This window comes from Cetorhinus maximus, chromosome 7 (assembly GCF_964194155.1).
Source record: "Cetorhinus maximus chromosome 7, sCetMax3.hap1.1, whole genome shotgun sequence".
NCBI lineage: Eukaryota > Metazoa > Chordata > Chondrichthyes > Lamniformes > Cetorhinidae > Cetorhinus > Cetorhinus maximus.
This window is the reverse complement of record NC_135885.1, coordinates 39910842-39927086: the sequence shown is the minus strand read 5'-3', so window position 1 is coordinate 39927086 and position 16245 is coordinate 39910842. Positions and strand designations below refer to the sequence as shown.

The 16245-nt window shown below is 43.6% G+C and overlaps 1 protein-coding gene and 1 pseudogene across 1 annotated transcript in view; both read right to left on the bottom strand.

The window, feature by feature from the left end:
- The window catches only part of ubl3a (ubiquitin-like 3a), a 96575-nt gene that overhangs the window by 29140 nt on the left and 51190 nt on the right, over positions 1-16245 (bottom strand). The window lies entirely within an intron of this gene.
- Positions 7115-7162, bottom strand: LOC144683125 (U2 spliceosomal RNA; annotated as a pseudogene).

The following is a 16245-nucleotide window of genomic DNA, read 5'->3' as shown; positions in this document are numbered from 1 at the left end:
TGCCAAGTGGCATATTGCACTTGCACAGACCCTCAAAGAGCTAATTACCAAGTCTCATTTCTTACCTTTCATACAGTTTAAATCTTTCAATTATTTATTCACTTCCATTTTAAAAGTTATAGATTCTGCCTCCATCACTGTTTCTGGTAGGGCATTGTCCTAACACCTCTCTATGTGAAAACATTCTCACCTTACCCATGGTTCTTCTGGTGATTATCTTAAACATATGCCCCCTGCTGCCCCCGGACTCCCTCCTCCACCCCTCCCAAGTTATTGATCAATGAAAACTTTTCCTGCTTTACTTAATCAAACCTCTCAATTTTGAACACCTATTAAATCACCTCTCAATCTTCTGGATTCCACTTAAAAGAGTTACACTTTCTCTAGTCCCTCTTCATAACTAAAGTTTCTTATCCATGACATCATCTTTTTTCTTTTCCCACCTATTTATTTCTACCTTTTAGTATGCCCCCACCCCTACTAGAGCTATCTGTACCTTATCTGTCCTGTCTTCTACTCTTAATTAGCACATTCCTTTAGATAATATCACCACCTTCAACACCTCTTCATTCTTTTGTCTGTGACAGCTTTTGGTTATCTCCACCTATTACTGGCTGCTTGTCCCAACAACACCCCCCCCCCCCCTTAAACCAGCTTATATTTCACCCCTGTCCTATTTTTACTTAGTTCTGTTGAAGGGTCATGAGGACTCGAAACGTCAACTGTGCTCTCCTCCGCCGTTGCTGCCAGACCTGCTGAGTTTTTCCAGGTATTTCTGTTTCTGTATTTGTTTTGGATTTCCAGCATCCGCAGTTTTTTGCTTTTATCTTTCCTTGAGTGTATTTGCGTGCGTGTGTGTGATTGTGTTAGAGTGCCGTGGTGTTAGATTTCAGGGTGTGCGTGTAAATTAACCAGCCTCTTTCATTATTACACCCATGAAGGCTTTGCTGCTGGTTCAAACTGTCCAAGCACTCAGGGATTAACACATACACACACTCTACCTTCCTCTTAAAGGATTACTGATTACAGGCAATTGGAAAGGAACAGTAGTTCTTTCTCAGCCTGCCCCTAACAATAGGCTCAGCATTACTTTGAACTCAATACTCCTGTCTAGGAATGGAATTTTCCACTCCGGAGACTAAGTGTGGTGGCAGGCGGGAAAGTTGGTGGCGTTCCCGCTGGCTGGCGTGGCAGATTGCAGTGCCAGATCATCCATTTATCACCTCATTATGTATGCATGAACGAGCATGTTGTATCACGTCGGAGGGCGGGCTGGGATTTGTCCACCCCTCCATTTCCGGGTGCCATATTTAAAGCGCACCTAGACACACACATTCACCCTTTGCAGCCCAGGACTTTGTCGTGGTGAGCACATGAATGGCCCCGAGACAAGCGCTGTGCACCCAAGTTCAGTGATAAGGGATTGGCAGCACTCCTCCAGGCAGTCAAGAACCGGTGGCAGATCCTTTTGGCCCGTGGTGGGAACTAGAGATCCGCCAAGCTCAACACCAAGGCTAGGGAGCTGGTTGCCAGGGCGGTCAGCGCATGCGATCCTCAGAAGAGGACCATTATCCAGTGCCGAGAAAGGATGAACTATTGCATCCGCTCCACCAAGGTCAACCTTCCCTCACTCTTGACGCCATCAGGCATTTGCAGGGTTACAGTCCACAGGGATCTCGCATATGACCAGCACAAGGGACATAACCACTGATTCTCTCACACATACTTTTACATCTTCATCTCTTGTCACACACTGCACAAGTTGCACCCTCAGCGCTTATATAGGTTCACTCTGCACACACAGAAAGCAGGCATGCTTATCGGTTTTGGCATCCGCCTTGCTCAGTCTGTCCATCTGTATTTATGCAGGACAAGATTACCCACAACAACAGGGAGAGATCCAGACAGGAGCAGGGAATGCCAGAGATCAGGCCACTACCATCTTCAAGGAGCAGGCAGCAGACTTGGCTGGCGAGGACAGGGACTGTTCCTGCGTCAAAAGCGAGATCGGCATCTCCCAAGAAGCCAGTGAGGCCCCATCCACTGGTCTTCGCCCACCCGCTGAAACTGAGTGCTGTTTAATGTAGGTGACTATCCAGCCAATCACTAATCATCTCTTCTGTCCATTATAGCCACCAGCAAGAAAAGGAGGAGACACATCGCCAGCCAGCCCATCAGCCGCTGCCCCCAGACCACCCGAGATGAGGATTCTGAAGACCCACGAGATGAGGAGCCATCACTGCATTCACCTGCTCTCTCCACCAGCGCAGAGCCATACAACTAGATGGGATCTAGCTTTAGAGCAGGCTTGGGGTCACCATCTGCTCAGCATAGATTCTGGTCCACAGCAGGTGGAGGCAGTGACAGCCCAAGTCACCAGCACTGCTGGAGTCCAGGCTCCTGCTGAGTCTGAGTCTGACGATGAGCTTCTGGAATTGGCCCCGAGAGATATTGGAGCTCCAAAGACAGGTGGGATACAGCAGGCAGGGTTGCCAGAGGTCGTCAGCAGATTAGAAGAGGATGGAAGAGTTCAACATGCCAGCGCATCAAGGTCACCACTGGAAGGGTGGCAACCGCCATGGAGACCTCAGTCTAGCAGTTTATGCCAGATATGCACTTGGACCTGCACACCATCGCTATAGCCATGAGTGCAATCCATCAGTGGCTAAGCAAGAAGGGGACGGGCACCTTGATCTCCCACCAGGAGTCCATTCTCCTCCAGGATTCAAGGAGGGGCTCTAGGGCTCACACAGGGAAGAGCAGCGTCAGAAGGGGGCCCCAGGGAAATCCACCCAGGACTCTCCAAGACTGTTCTGCTGCTCCAAATCCCCTCTGTCTGTGACCCCAGCAGCTCAAGCCAAGGAGGGTGCATCTGCTCCACAGCAGGAGACCCAAAGCAGGCCAGGGCCCTTCAGAGGATGCCCGCCAAGGTTATCACAGACAACAGGGCATAGCAGGCTGCCTCCACTTCCCCTGCAGATGTTGGGCTTGCACCTAATCTTAGCGGTAGGATAAAAATAATTAGGAAATATTGAAAGCACAATGGTGGCACGGGTGATCACTCACTATATATACTTTGCTTATCTGAAAGTCTCATCTGTGAATGGCTCTTCTATCTGGTGTAATGCTCCAAGGTCATACAAATGTAATAGATGCCCCCCCTCCTCACTTACCTCCCAACGTGTCCCTCAGGTCTACGGTGTTTTGCACAATCTCAGTACATTTGAGTTGCCTTTCTGTCCACAGCAGCGACACGAGCAAAGCCTCTTGCTCTATCAACATGCTGGTTGGGCAATACACATCTTAGGCTTGCATCAGAGCATCATATCATGTGGCCTAACAAGTATAGATTCTGCAGTTTGGTTTATTCTCCTGATGCTGCTGCGCTGAAGACTGGTCTGTGTGGATCTTACAGATTTTAATGTGACCCACACAGGAGTCATTTTGACTTGGGGCATCTTTCAATCCATGTAATGTCTGTCAGGTTTGGGTTACATTTCAGGTAATAGTCAGGGACCTTAGGTGCTCATGGCAGCCTGTAACATGATATCATGACTGTGTGCACGGCTAGACATCACCCCCATAATAGCTCCCACTCTCCACCTGCATGGTGCAGAGCTACGGACCTAGCTAGCACTTGGTGACCCCTGAAATAGTCTCCTGCACAGTCATGACTCCGTGAGATTGGAGGTGTGTGTCTAGGCTCCTGATGCCAGACTATTAAACGGGAGGATGCTGCTTTGGACCTGAAGGTCTGGCTAACGTGGCTTGACATAATCCCTGAGCTAGCTCTCAGATAGGCAATCAACATGGTTATCTGATTGTGACAATGCATTCAGTGTACCTGAAACAGCGGAAATGAAAATATGGAGGCCTCAAATGGGATCAGAGCAAAGCTCCACTACATCTGACGTGTGGGCTTTATTATTAACTAAATTACTGAGTAATGCCTAAATACACGTCGACATTTACTGGGCCATCTCACACCTTGATGCCAAAAGCAATGCTGGAAGTGAACTTGGGAAGCTCCAGACCAAGGCTGGGTCATGATCGCTAGTCAATGATCAGAGGATGGTGCTGCTGAAGCTCCCCGTGTGCATACAAGGTGACCTGACTCGCAGGCTCGCATCCATGACTGAGTGTGACAGATCACAGCGTCCTAAAGAATGATCTCATGCTGGAGACTCTGAGGACTAGGCCAGAACATTATTCTTGCATGAGGGAAGGCAGTCCAGATTCAGATCAGCCCTCAGGTGCCCAGGCGAGAACCAGTGATAGAGGATTGTTGTCCTCGAAGTGCCTTGCAACATTCCAAGCATACTGCCATGAGTGTACTGAGGTTTGCAGTGCTGCTCCTGCCTCTTGAAAGCTGCCGCAGGCAGTGAAACATTGGTGCAATGCTTGAAAACCATGTATAATTTCTTCACAGTGTGCACTGGAGTTCTTAGCCCATACCAGAATGGCCACATGCCCCAGAAGCTGCCTAGCCTTCCTAGGATGAGGCCATCGTCATGCAAGATTGTGACCACTCATTCTGAGATTGATGTCCTTCATTGAGATGCTGAGGATAGCTAAGACGATGTTAATATTGAGCCTGTATAGAGGGCACAGGTGAAAGAGGCTTGTTTGAGCTATTCGTCTTCATCATCCTGGAAACTTGCGCTATAAGAATCTCACGGGCACGTCTGGCCCCTGCTATGGCTTCTTCCTCAACATCCACACCCTCACTGAGCTGATACCTCTCGACGTCCTCCTCATTGGAGGAGACATACAGCTTCTCCATCTCTCTTTCTGGCAACTCATCTCCCCTTTGAAGGTTGTGTAGATCACACCACGATGATGTGGGACACCCTCTGGAAAAAGTACTGGAGAGCACTGACTGATTGGTCTAAATAGTGGAAACATATCTTCAACATTACCAATGGTCTGCTCAATCAAGCAGCGTGCCGTGGAATGAGTCGCATTGTACCTCTCCTCTGAAACACCCATGGCCACCGACCATGTCTTTTGGGGGTAGCCTTTGTCACCGACGAGCCAACCCTGAATGCGCCGAAGGCCCTTGAGGGTCTTTGGCACTTGCGAGTGAATCAAGATGTAAAAGTCGTGCAAGCTCCCAAGGTATCTCGCATCGATCTGCATAATCTGCTTTTGGCAGTCACAGATCAGCTGGACATTGAGAGTGGAAGCCAATCATTGTGGCTGCTGCCAGGGAGCTCTTAATAACACGAGTGCGCAGTTGATGGCACCCTGCACCTGTGTGGAGCTGGAGATCACTGCAAATCCGACTGCTCTGGCAACTTGGCTGGCTCCATCCAGGGAGAACTGGACATAATTGCGTGACTTATTGAACAATGCATCAGTGAACTCTCAGATGCATTTATGAGCAGAGGATTGTGATATACCCCAGAGATCCCCAGTGAAGCAAAAGAGTTGAGTGCGGTGGTCGCCTTTAGAACCATTGGCAAAGAATGGCCTCCCAGGCCACGTAGTGTCATATCTTCCTGAAGAATTTGGCAGATGTGGGCCACCATATCCGTTGACAAGTGAAGGCCTCTAGGGCACTGTCTCTGGCTTATCTTCAAGTAGGAGATTCGTCTTTGGTATACCCTGGGTCACGCCAAATGCCTCCTTGGAATTGGTGTCTCTGCCTCAGCTTCTGGATCGTGATGGGGGCCCTGCTGGCCCATGTTCCTCAGGGTGAGACTCTTCCCTTTGCCCTGCCTGATGGCGATGGGCCCTTCTCCTCAGTTGCATGAGAGCCTTGAGAAAGGCAGCTTTGCTTGCTGCCTCTATTCTGCATTCCTCCTTGTCTCTGTGGAAAAATTGAACAGAGATGAACATAACCCTGCAATGACTACCTTCCATCATCAAGCGAGGGAGTTACTGTGAAGACCTTGGGCTGCCCTCATTCCAGACATTCCATCCCAGGTCCTCCCTTGCAGCTGTCGCACAGCCTTAAGGATCACTGGAAGCTGAATCCCGCCGCCACCCTGTCCCCACCACTCCAGCTATGACAGCGCTTTCACAAAGTGGGTTGGATCTGGTTGAGTTCAGCCAGGCGCCATCAGCCTCAGTCAGGGCACTGTCAGGCTGCCTCAGTTGGAGTAGACAAGAGCACAGCCTTGCACTTATGTAATGACTGTAATCGTTGAGACGTGTAAAGCCTGAACCTCTCAGACGCAATGTGTAGAGATCTTGGGAGCATTTTGCATATGTACTTTAGCTGTGGCCCCTTTACAGTTGGATCCTTCTGACCTTTGCGCACTCTTATGAGGGGGATAAATGGTCATCCAAACCCAATCAACACTTGGCCCCAAGCCGTAATGGATTCTTGCACGATTGCACACCACAAGTTAAGGTGCCCAAATCCTTCAACTGGCAATTGCATTTTCTTAACAGGTCTCAGCTGAGCCTTGCTCTCCATGTCCTGACCCGGAAAATATTAGGATGCCCCTTCAATTGGCTCAAAAGTTCATTAGTTGACTCCTCCCACAAGCCCTCAGACCCCTCCTCTGGTGATTTCTTCCCTACATTACTTTTCAACCGCGTCATTTCATCAGCTGCTGAAAGGGTGCTGCTCTGCTTCAATTATGAGACCAGCTTCCACCCTCTTCCCTCGTATGTTCCAATCAAACAAACCCCTCCAGTCAAACAATCTCCTCAGTCATTCTCTTTGTCCACCCCTTCCCTCCCAGGCTTCAGGCAAACCCTCCATCCCGTCCCCACGAATGAGTCAAGCGTGTACCTTCCAGCCCTTCCCTTGCCTCTGTCCAGTCTCACCCTGCCCCTCCCCCACCACCCCAGTCAAGCATGTGCCTTCCAGCCCCTTCCCTTCCTGGTCTTTTCTGAGCAGCCTTGGCACGGAGTTGGAGCAGCTATGAGCTCAGCACACTGAAAGGTGGGCAAATGTTGTGTGTACAAACCTTGACTGGAGTGCAGTTCGCCAGGTGCACGTCAGTTATACTCTTTCGAGTTATCAACAGTCACAGATTGCAACTCTTTGAGTACAATCACAGTTCTTGGTTTTCCGGGAGTGGGACATGAACCCACAACCCTCTGATTCAAAGGCGAGGGTACTATGAACTGAGCCACAGCTGACACCTCTTAATATATGGTCCCCAGATAAGGGACGTATCAGATATTAAACTGATAAGAACAGATAACAGGCTGTGATTCACACTGGTCTGATTAGTCACCGGTGTGGCCATTTGATTTGGAAGGGGAACGTGATTCCAGCAAACTGGGTTTTTAATGAGCATTCATGAGATGCAAAGGCATGCGAATAGAGTTCCTGACATGGTGGAGTGGGCAACCCTACCCACCATGAAAGTCAGGAGTGGAAAATTGCAATCCGTTTTTACGTCAGTGGGAAACTTACTTACAGAATTTTCTAGTCCTGCCCGCCAGCTGCTGGTGGGACTGGAAAATCCCACCCGAAGTGGTATTTTATAGACTTTATAGACTTATCCTCCCAATTTTAAAACTATAAGTTTGCATTTCTTCTAAAGGTTATCGTTTACTGTATGTTTTACATACAATATATATTATATATAAAGTACATAAACACACACAATATAAGATATATCGCCCTTACTCTTCCTCCTAAAGCATATCGTCTCACGCTTCTCGCATTAAGTTTCATCTGACATCCGTCTGCTCAGTTTGCTAACTGTATGGCCTCCTGACAAACAGTTAACTCAGTTTATTGCCTACAAATTTTGATAATTGCACTCCCATTTCCAGATTAGAGAGAGCACAGATAGGTAAGAAATAATCCTTACACAAAGAACTTACTTCATCTTTTAGCCTGTTACTGTGGAAACTGCCCCATGACACTTCAGCTAGTTATTTTCAAATTTGGGTTAAGATATTGTTTCTGACTCATTTCCTTCAACCAATTTAAAAAAAGGTGTGAGTATTGCTGAAAAAAAGAGGCATGCTATAGCTTTTCGTCTTGCACTCATCAGGACACTTGCAAGAATACCAAACATAAGGGGAAAAACAACAATTTATACTGTATGTGAAGTAGTACTAGTTAAGAAATCTGCCAGGGGGTTCTGTACCACGGTCTACTGCAAGCCTACCTTCACTGGTCAATATACGCAATGGAATTCTTATAGTTCCACATGCTTTAAGATTGGTCTTATAGGCAACCTTGTAAATAGGGCCTCAGCCATTTGCTTACCATGCAGGCTTGATGCTGAAATAGGACACATCAAAAGCATCCTGCAGGATAATGGCTACCCTGATTAGATCATTTCATGCTGTATATCCTGCAAAATATGAACATGCCTAAGGCCGTCACTTTCAGCCCTGAAAAGTGCCCAGTCTAACTCAGATTACTGTGGAAGGGCAAGGTTTCTCAAAAATTTGAGCAACAGCTGAAGCTAGCTGTTTCACGCTGCTACTGTGCAGTAGCAACATGAGTGGTATTTGCCACTAACAGAATGCTGCCATCAAGCCAAACAGCCGTTCTACTTATCAAACAAATGAGTAATGTGGTGCATGGATTTCAGTGCCATTGTGATGCTAGGTATGCAGGCTGTATGTCGCAAAGACTGGCAGATCATATCAAACAGCATGTCCCAGCCGCTGCTCGCAATGGGCAGTGTACAGACCGTACCCAACCAACCCGTGCTTGTGAAATTCAAAACACAGTGTCCAACATTAGATGTGATTCTGCGATTGAGGATTATTCAGCAAATGTTGTCCAATGTGCTAAGAATTACGCTGACAACCAATTTATCATCAGACTCGCAGTGTAGAGTATCTGTGTGCACTGGAAGCTACACATATTAATACACAGGGCCCTGTTCTTTACAGACAGAAAGAGCATGTACATACATTGTGCCCGTTTCAGTTAAACAAAATAAGTGACAGCCATTTGCTAGCTCATTCCTCAGGGCAATGCCTTGACCAATCAGGGTTAAACTGTCTGGTTTAAATTTCAAACAACGCTTGACAGTTAACTGCCAGTCACCATTACTGGTGCATTCTCCATGGCAACGCCATTGCCAACCAATCAACACTTTCTTCACATACAGTATAAATTGTTTTCCCCTTATATTGATATTCTTGAGAGTGTCCTGATGAGTGCAAGACGAAAAGCTGAGACACATCTTGTTTTTCAGCAATATTCAAATTCTATACTGCTGAAAGAAATACGTATGAGCAAGTAAATGCAAAACTGTTCTTATACAAGCAGGTAAACAATTCAATCAGATGCCTCGGGCTGAACCCTACACATTGCTGAGGTAGGAATGTTGATAGATCAGCTTTATATTGTGAAATGCCACAACATGAATATCGGTGTCAAAGGGATTTATTTTTCCTAGGACTGTATTTAGAAGTACAGAACGATTTTAAATCTGGAATCTGCTTTAGGCAGCCATCCAGATTTCCAATTTCCTTATATATCTTGTGCAATTTTTATAATCAATATCTGGAATATCTATTCCATTCCCCCAAATCATTTCTTTATTTCACTCATATTTAGAACACCAATTCTATTCAACACAAAGCTTTAGCAACTAGTAAAAATGCACCAATGGAACTCAACAGTTTTTCCACACCCACACTCCCCAACTGCCAAACACACTGCAATGTCAGCAGTTATTCAACTGCATCATGACAAGTTATTGGCTATTGGTTGAAACTTCCACAGTAGCAATGCAAGTATAAATGCTGCCATTTTCTGTCCATAGGACAATTGTCGGTGTCCAATAAAACACTGTGCACTTGTTTATTTTTATTCTATATTCAACAGAAGTGCTAAATAGAAGGGAAGAAGCAAAAATCTGGTGCGTTTAATGACAAGTTTAAGCAACCTGGCAACGGGAAAAATATCAGCCTATGGGAATCTCTACTGCTCCAGTAAGTGCCTTTACATCGCAACAGTTAATGCCATTCTAAAAGTTGTTTGTCACAAGCAAACACTTCTAAGGGTACTGTAATTGTCAGATCATTTTATTTGTATGCTAAAAACATAATGGAGTACATTATAAACAATTATATATACATATACATTTACAATTATATACATATACTGAAAATTAATAAGCCTGCCCTCTCCTTTTAACTCAAAATAATTGGAAAAACAAGGTTCAAAGCATAGATATGCAAGAGTTTTGATTAAAAATATTAAGGTGATATTTTGCTACCATTCCCAATTTCCCAGAAATACAATTTATTCACATCTTTGATCCTAAAACATACTCCTCTTCATTTCAGGGTACTTCAATGGATCAAAGCATCTCAAAACACAATTGTGCTTCCAATGGAAACAAGGTGCATTATTCAAGGTTGAATAATCTTCTTACAGGGATTAAGAATGAAGTGCACCATGCTTTTACCTTGTATGGATCTATAAATAGTTATCTCTAAATTAAATAGAACCTTTAGTTGTATTTATTGCAACCATACAGATAAAGGACGTAGACAGAATTGGCCATTAGTTTAGTTTTACAGCTTAGATACTGCAAATTGGTATCCATTTTTGTTTTGGGGCTTGAGAGTTTAATGTAATATTTTAAATTATTTCAATAATCAGATTATTAAAACCATAAAACAACTATAATTTGAAAATGAACTGTATTATCTTGCAAACATACTCTGCCAAATAAGCATTGGGTCAGGTTGTTTTCAGTTAACACACATTTGGAATTAACTGACTGCATTATCTTTTATCAGTTTCATAATATTAAAATAGTCCACCCAATCACTGCAAATTACATTAGAAAATGCAATATTTAATTACCATCCAAAACACAATACTTTCCTTAATATAGAAGCAAAATACTGCAGGTGTCAGAACCCTGAAATCCTGAAATAAAAACAGAAAATGCCGGAAACTCAAGACAGGCCTGACAATAATCAGTGGAGAGAAAAACAGAGAGTTAATGTTTCAGGTCACTATCCTTTCATCAGGTTATTGACCTGAAACGTTAACCCTGTCTCTCCTTTATCCTTCAGCCGAAAGCCTTGGGGCTGATTACATTTTGGATTTCAGATAATTCTGGTTTTTGGATACCACATATAAACTTACCTTACAATAGCTTAAGCCTAGGCTAGCTATAGTCTAAAGAAAATAAAATGGCTAGAAAAGAAAGATGTATCACTGAATAATAAATAGAAGGTATCCGTAATAAATTTCTTTTTGACATGTTCACCACAAAAATCGCAAGGTAAACAGTGCAGACAAGCAACTAGACATCACGTGCTAAAGGTCGATGAGATTCAAAAAAAGTATGTTTTTTGGATGTGTTCGGTTTTGGATTTGTGGCTAAAAGATACTCGACCTGTATTTGCGGCAATTTTTGTTTTTGTTTTTCTTTAAACCTGGGACCAGAAAAATGAAAGTTTAGTCATTCATGTTGTAAAAATGCACCAAAAACATGTACAGGATGTTGCACCAGCAAAGTGCTGAACTGTGTTGCAAATATTAACATGATTCAAAAACCACGTTAGTCTGCCAGACTTGGGTCCTTAGTCTTCTGTGAAAAGTCATCCAGGAGTGTGAAAATACTAATTTAATAAATTTAAGATACTGCTATGAGATGTCTTACGCTTAGATGTATAACTTATAAAACTGGCCATGTCATCAGCTGAAGTATCTCTGGACCAACAAAAAAACTGAAAGGGTCTGTAATAATCGGACAGAAGCAGGTCTTCAAAGAGTTTAACGTTAAAAGTACTGCTGAAGTAATAGCAAAGAACAAGGAGGACTTCCAACAATTACTTACCAAAACAGCTATGTAAACCTGATGGTTCACAGAAGATAAAAGATAAAACTTAATTTACTCTTTCTTGGTATGGAACAACAAAAGACAATGAGAGAGCACAGAAGTGCAAATTCAGATCAACAGCCTTATAATTCCAGATGCCAGAAAGCAGAATTGGGCAGAGTTTTATGGTGAGAGTTTGGAATTTGAGGCTAAAGCTACACTTGCTTAGTTTCTGGCCTATGTGACTTACCCAACAAAGTTTGACCTGGTTTAGGAAAGTTTTGCACTTGGTTCTTGTTTGCTGTATGAATTAGAGGAGATCATATGATTGCCACAGGCACTGTAAAGATGGTTTATCTTAAAGGGGACAGTGTTGCATGATTCTCTTCCTGAAAGAATGCATACTCGTTTGTGTAAATCAATCAATAATAAAGTAATGAATCTAGAAATTGGTTTGGAACTGGGAACAAACAGAATAGAAATTCATTATCTTCCAACTCTGAACTGAATACAAAATTACTGATGTATGCCAAAAATTCTGAAAACTGCACTTGTGCAGAAATGGGCAGAAATGCTCTAGCTGTTCACCAAGTTCTTAGGAGCTGCTCATGGGCAGTTTTCAGCCACTTATCTTGCTTCTGATTTGTACACTTAGCACCAATCTGCTGCTGTTTTATTTCAAAATAATGCATTACGCTGAAATGTAATAGGGCTTTCCCAGCATAAACGTTGACATTAACGTGTAACATGGAAAGTTACTGTGCGTAGGAGGCGTGTGTCATACCCAAAATTTATAAAAGAGTACTGCTGAATTGTCAATGGCATTCCTTAGGCAGTCAAGACTAAGCATCATTTTCAGCTGGAGGAGGAACTGAGATTGCATAGAAGGTACAGTAAGAGGGAGAGGGGCATGCAAGAGAGGGAAGTTGTGAGAGAGAGAGCAGAAAAATGTGCATGGGGCAGGGGAATTTTTCCCTTCTTCCTCTATTTTCATTCTTCCATGGGATGTGGGCGTCATTGGCAAGACCAGCATTTGTTGCCCATCCCTAATAGTCCTTGAACTGAGTGGCTTGCTAGGCCATTTCAGAGCACAGTTGGGAGGGGTAATCAGTTTGGGGTCTGGTCAGCTCGGAGGGGTATCCGGGGTGGGGGGAGCAGAGGACAGAGCAGTCGGTTGGGGGGGGCGGAGGGGCTGGTGTGTGTGTGTGTGTGTGTGTGTGTGGGGGGAGGGTAGTCGAACAGTGAGGGGGTAGTCAAGAGAAGGGGAGGTTAGGTTAGTCGTTAGGGGGTGGGGGAGAAAGAATGGGGGAATGGTCAGGGGTATGGGGATTTGTCGCGGGGTGGGGTGAATGGGGGAGTTGGGTGGTCAGGGGATAGTTAGGGTGTCCAGTAAGGAGTGAAGGTGTCAGTGCCAGAATCACCCTGGAGTTAGAAGTTGGTTTAATCTTTTTAACTTTTCTGAGTAACTATTCTGCTAACAGAGTCGGAACCAGCTGAAGTCTCTGACCTTAACTTAAGAGTTTCGGAGGGTTCCTAATGCAGGGTAATTGCCCAACAGAAGTTGAAACTTCTTGGGAAATTCCCATGTAGTCAGTCCGTGGGGACTTCTGAAGAGTCCTCCAAGCGCATTTTCTGAGGTACCTCTGGGATTAGACCATCTGGAGGCAGGAAGATCTGGACCTTTATTTTGATGTATGAGTTCAACCATCATCAAATTTTCACAACGTGAGATAAAAATCACGACAAAAGCAAATACTTCCTGTTTTGCACTTTGTAAGACACAATACATATGACTGACATGACAGCTTGAAATCCTCACAGTTCAATAGGAATGTCAATTGTCTGCTGGAATACCACCAGGAAAGCACACAAATAATTTGATTGATCAAAGTTTGCTTCAAACTGGATGCCATAACAGGTGCACTTGTGATTGGAGTAAATTAAAGCTTTTAATGCTTCACTTTAGAAAAGGATTGGTTTTCTAGTTGTGATGAATCACAGCAATATCATCAATATGCAAACTGGACCTTGGAATTCTGTGATCGCTGAATTTATACTGAACATACCCCCCTTAGCATTTGTTCCTACCTAACAGTTAACAAGGGCAACAAATCAGAACTAGGAAATTATAGTTAAAAACAAAAAGTGCTGGAAAAACTCAGCAGGTCTGGCATTGTCTGTGGAGAGAGAAACAGATTTAACTCTTCTTCAGAACAGAATATTGGACTTGAAACACTAGCTGTTTCTCTCTCCACAGATGCTGCCAGGCCTGTTGAGTTTTTCCAGCACTTCTTGCTTTTATTTCAGATCTCCAACATTCGCAGTATTTTGCTTTTTTCCCCCCAGGAAATTATAGGCCTATTTGCTTGTCTTCAGTAATCGGCAAGCTGCTAGGAGATCATTAGGGATAGCCTGCATTATCAGGACAGGAAATTGACTATTAGAGACTCTAATCATGGCTTCTGGAAAAGGCCACGTCTGACCAATCTGACTGAATTTTCTGAGCTAGTTACTAGGTTTGAGAATGAACGAACAAAGGAACATAGTATGACTTAGGAGGAGTATGCTATTCGGCCTTTTGAGCTCTCTTCGCCATTCAATAAAATCATGGCTGATCTGACTGTGGTTCTCAGCTTCTCTTTCCTGTTTGCCCCCCCCATAATCCTCAACTCCCTGGTTTACCAAAAATCTAACTCAGCCTTGAACAAATTCAATGATCCAGCCTCAACAGCTTTCTGGGGAAGAAAATTCCACCGACTAATGACCTTCAGAAAAATTATTTCCCCATCTTAGCCTTAAAAGGGAGACCTCTTATTTTTGAACTGTTTCCCTAGTTCGTGTCTGCCACAAGAGGAAACATCCACCCAGTATCCACCCTGTCAAGTCCTCAGGATCCTATATGTTTCAGTAAGATCAGCTTTCATTCTTTTAAATTCCAATGGGTATAGGCCCAACTTGTTCAACCTTTCTTCGTAAGGTAATCCCTTCATGCCAGAAATGAGTTGAGTGAACCTTCTCTGAACTGCTTCTAAAGCAAATATATCATTTTTCAAATAAGGAAACCAAAACTGTACACATTACTCCAGATGTAGTCTCACCAAGGCCCTGTGCAGCTGCAGTAGAACTTGCTTACTTTTATATTCCATTCCCCTTGCAATAACACCAACATTCCATTTGTCTTCCTAATCACTTGCTTTACCTGTACACTAACCTTTTGTGATTCATGTACCAGGGCACCCAGATCCCCATGTACTACTGAGCTCTGCAATCAATCTCCATTTAAATAGTATACCGCTTTTCTATTCTACCTGAAGTGGGAAAGTCCACATTTTCCCACAATATATTAGATCTGCCAAATTTTTTGCCCATTTAACCTATCTATATCTCTTTGTAGGCTCTTTACCTTCTCCATGTTACCTTCTCTTGACAACATACTGTCCTACCTTTGTGTCACCAGCAAATTTAGCTACTATACATTTGCTCCCTTCATCCAAGTCATTGATATAGATTGTAAATAGTTGAGGCACCAACACGGATTCCTGTGGCACAATACTAGTTATAGCTTGCCAACCTGAAAAAGATCTGCTTTCTGTTTATCCACGCTAATATGTTACTCCCTACACGACGAGTTTGTATTTTGTGTAGCAACTTTTAATGAGGCATTTTATCAAATGCCTTTTGGCAATCCAAGTATACCACATCCACAGGTTTCTCTTTATCAAGCTTCCCTGTTGCTTCCTCAAAGAATTCTAATAAATTAGTCAAACACAATTTCACTTTCACAAAACCATGTTGACTCTTCCTGATCCAATTAAGATTTTCTAAATATCCTGCTATAATCTCCTTAGTAATGAATTCTAGCTATTTCCCTATGACAAATGTTAGGCTAACTGGCCTACAGTTTCCTGCTTTTTGACTCCATCCTTTCTTGAATAAAGGTGTTACATTTCCCGTTTTCCAATCCGCGGAGACCTTTCCTGAATCTAAGGAATTTTGGAAGATTATAACCAATGCCTCTACTATCTCTGCAGCCACTTCTTTTAAGAACCTAAGATGTGGGCCATCAGGTCCTGGGGCTTGTCAGCCTTTAGGTCAAATTCTTTTCCCAGTGCCTTTTCCCTGGTGATGTGTTTGCTTAAAGTTCCTCCTTCCCTTTCACTTCTTGATTTTTAAGTATCTTTGGGAAGTTTGCTAAGTCTTCTAAACTGAAAACAAACATAACATGCCTGTTCAATGCTTCATCCATTTTCTGGTTTTCCATTAATTTTCTAGACTCTCTCTAAAGGACCAAAACTTGCTTTAGATACTTTTTTCCTGTTTAAATACTTGTAGAAACTCTTACTATCTGTTTTTATATTTGTAGCTAACTTTCCCTCACTCTCGTTTCTCCCCCTTTTATAGTCATTCTCTGCGGGTTCTTAAAATTTGTCCAATCTTCTGACCTACCACTAATCTTTGCAGATTTGTACAGCGTTTCTTTCAATTCGATGCCATCCTTAACTTCCTTATTTAGCAACAAATA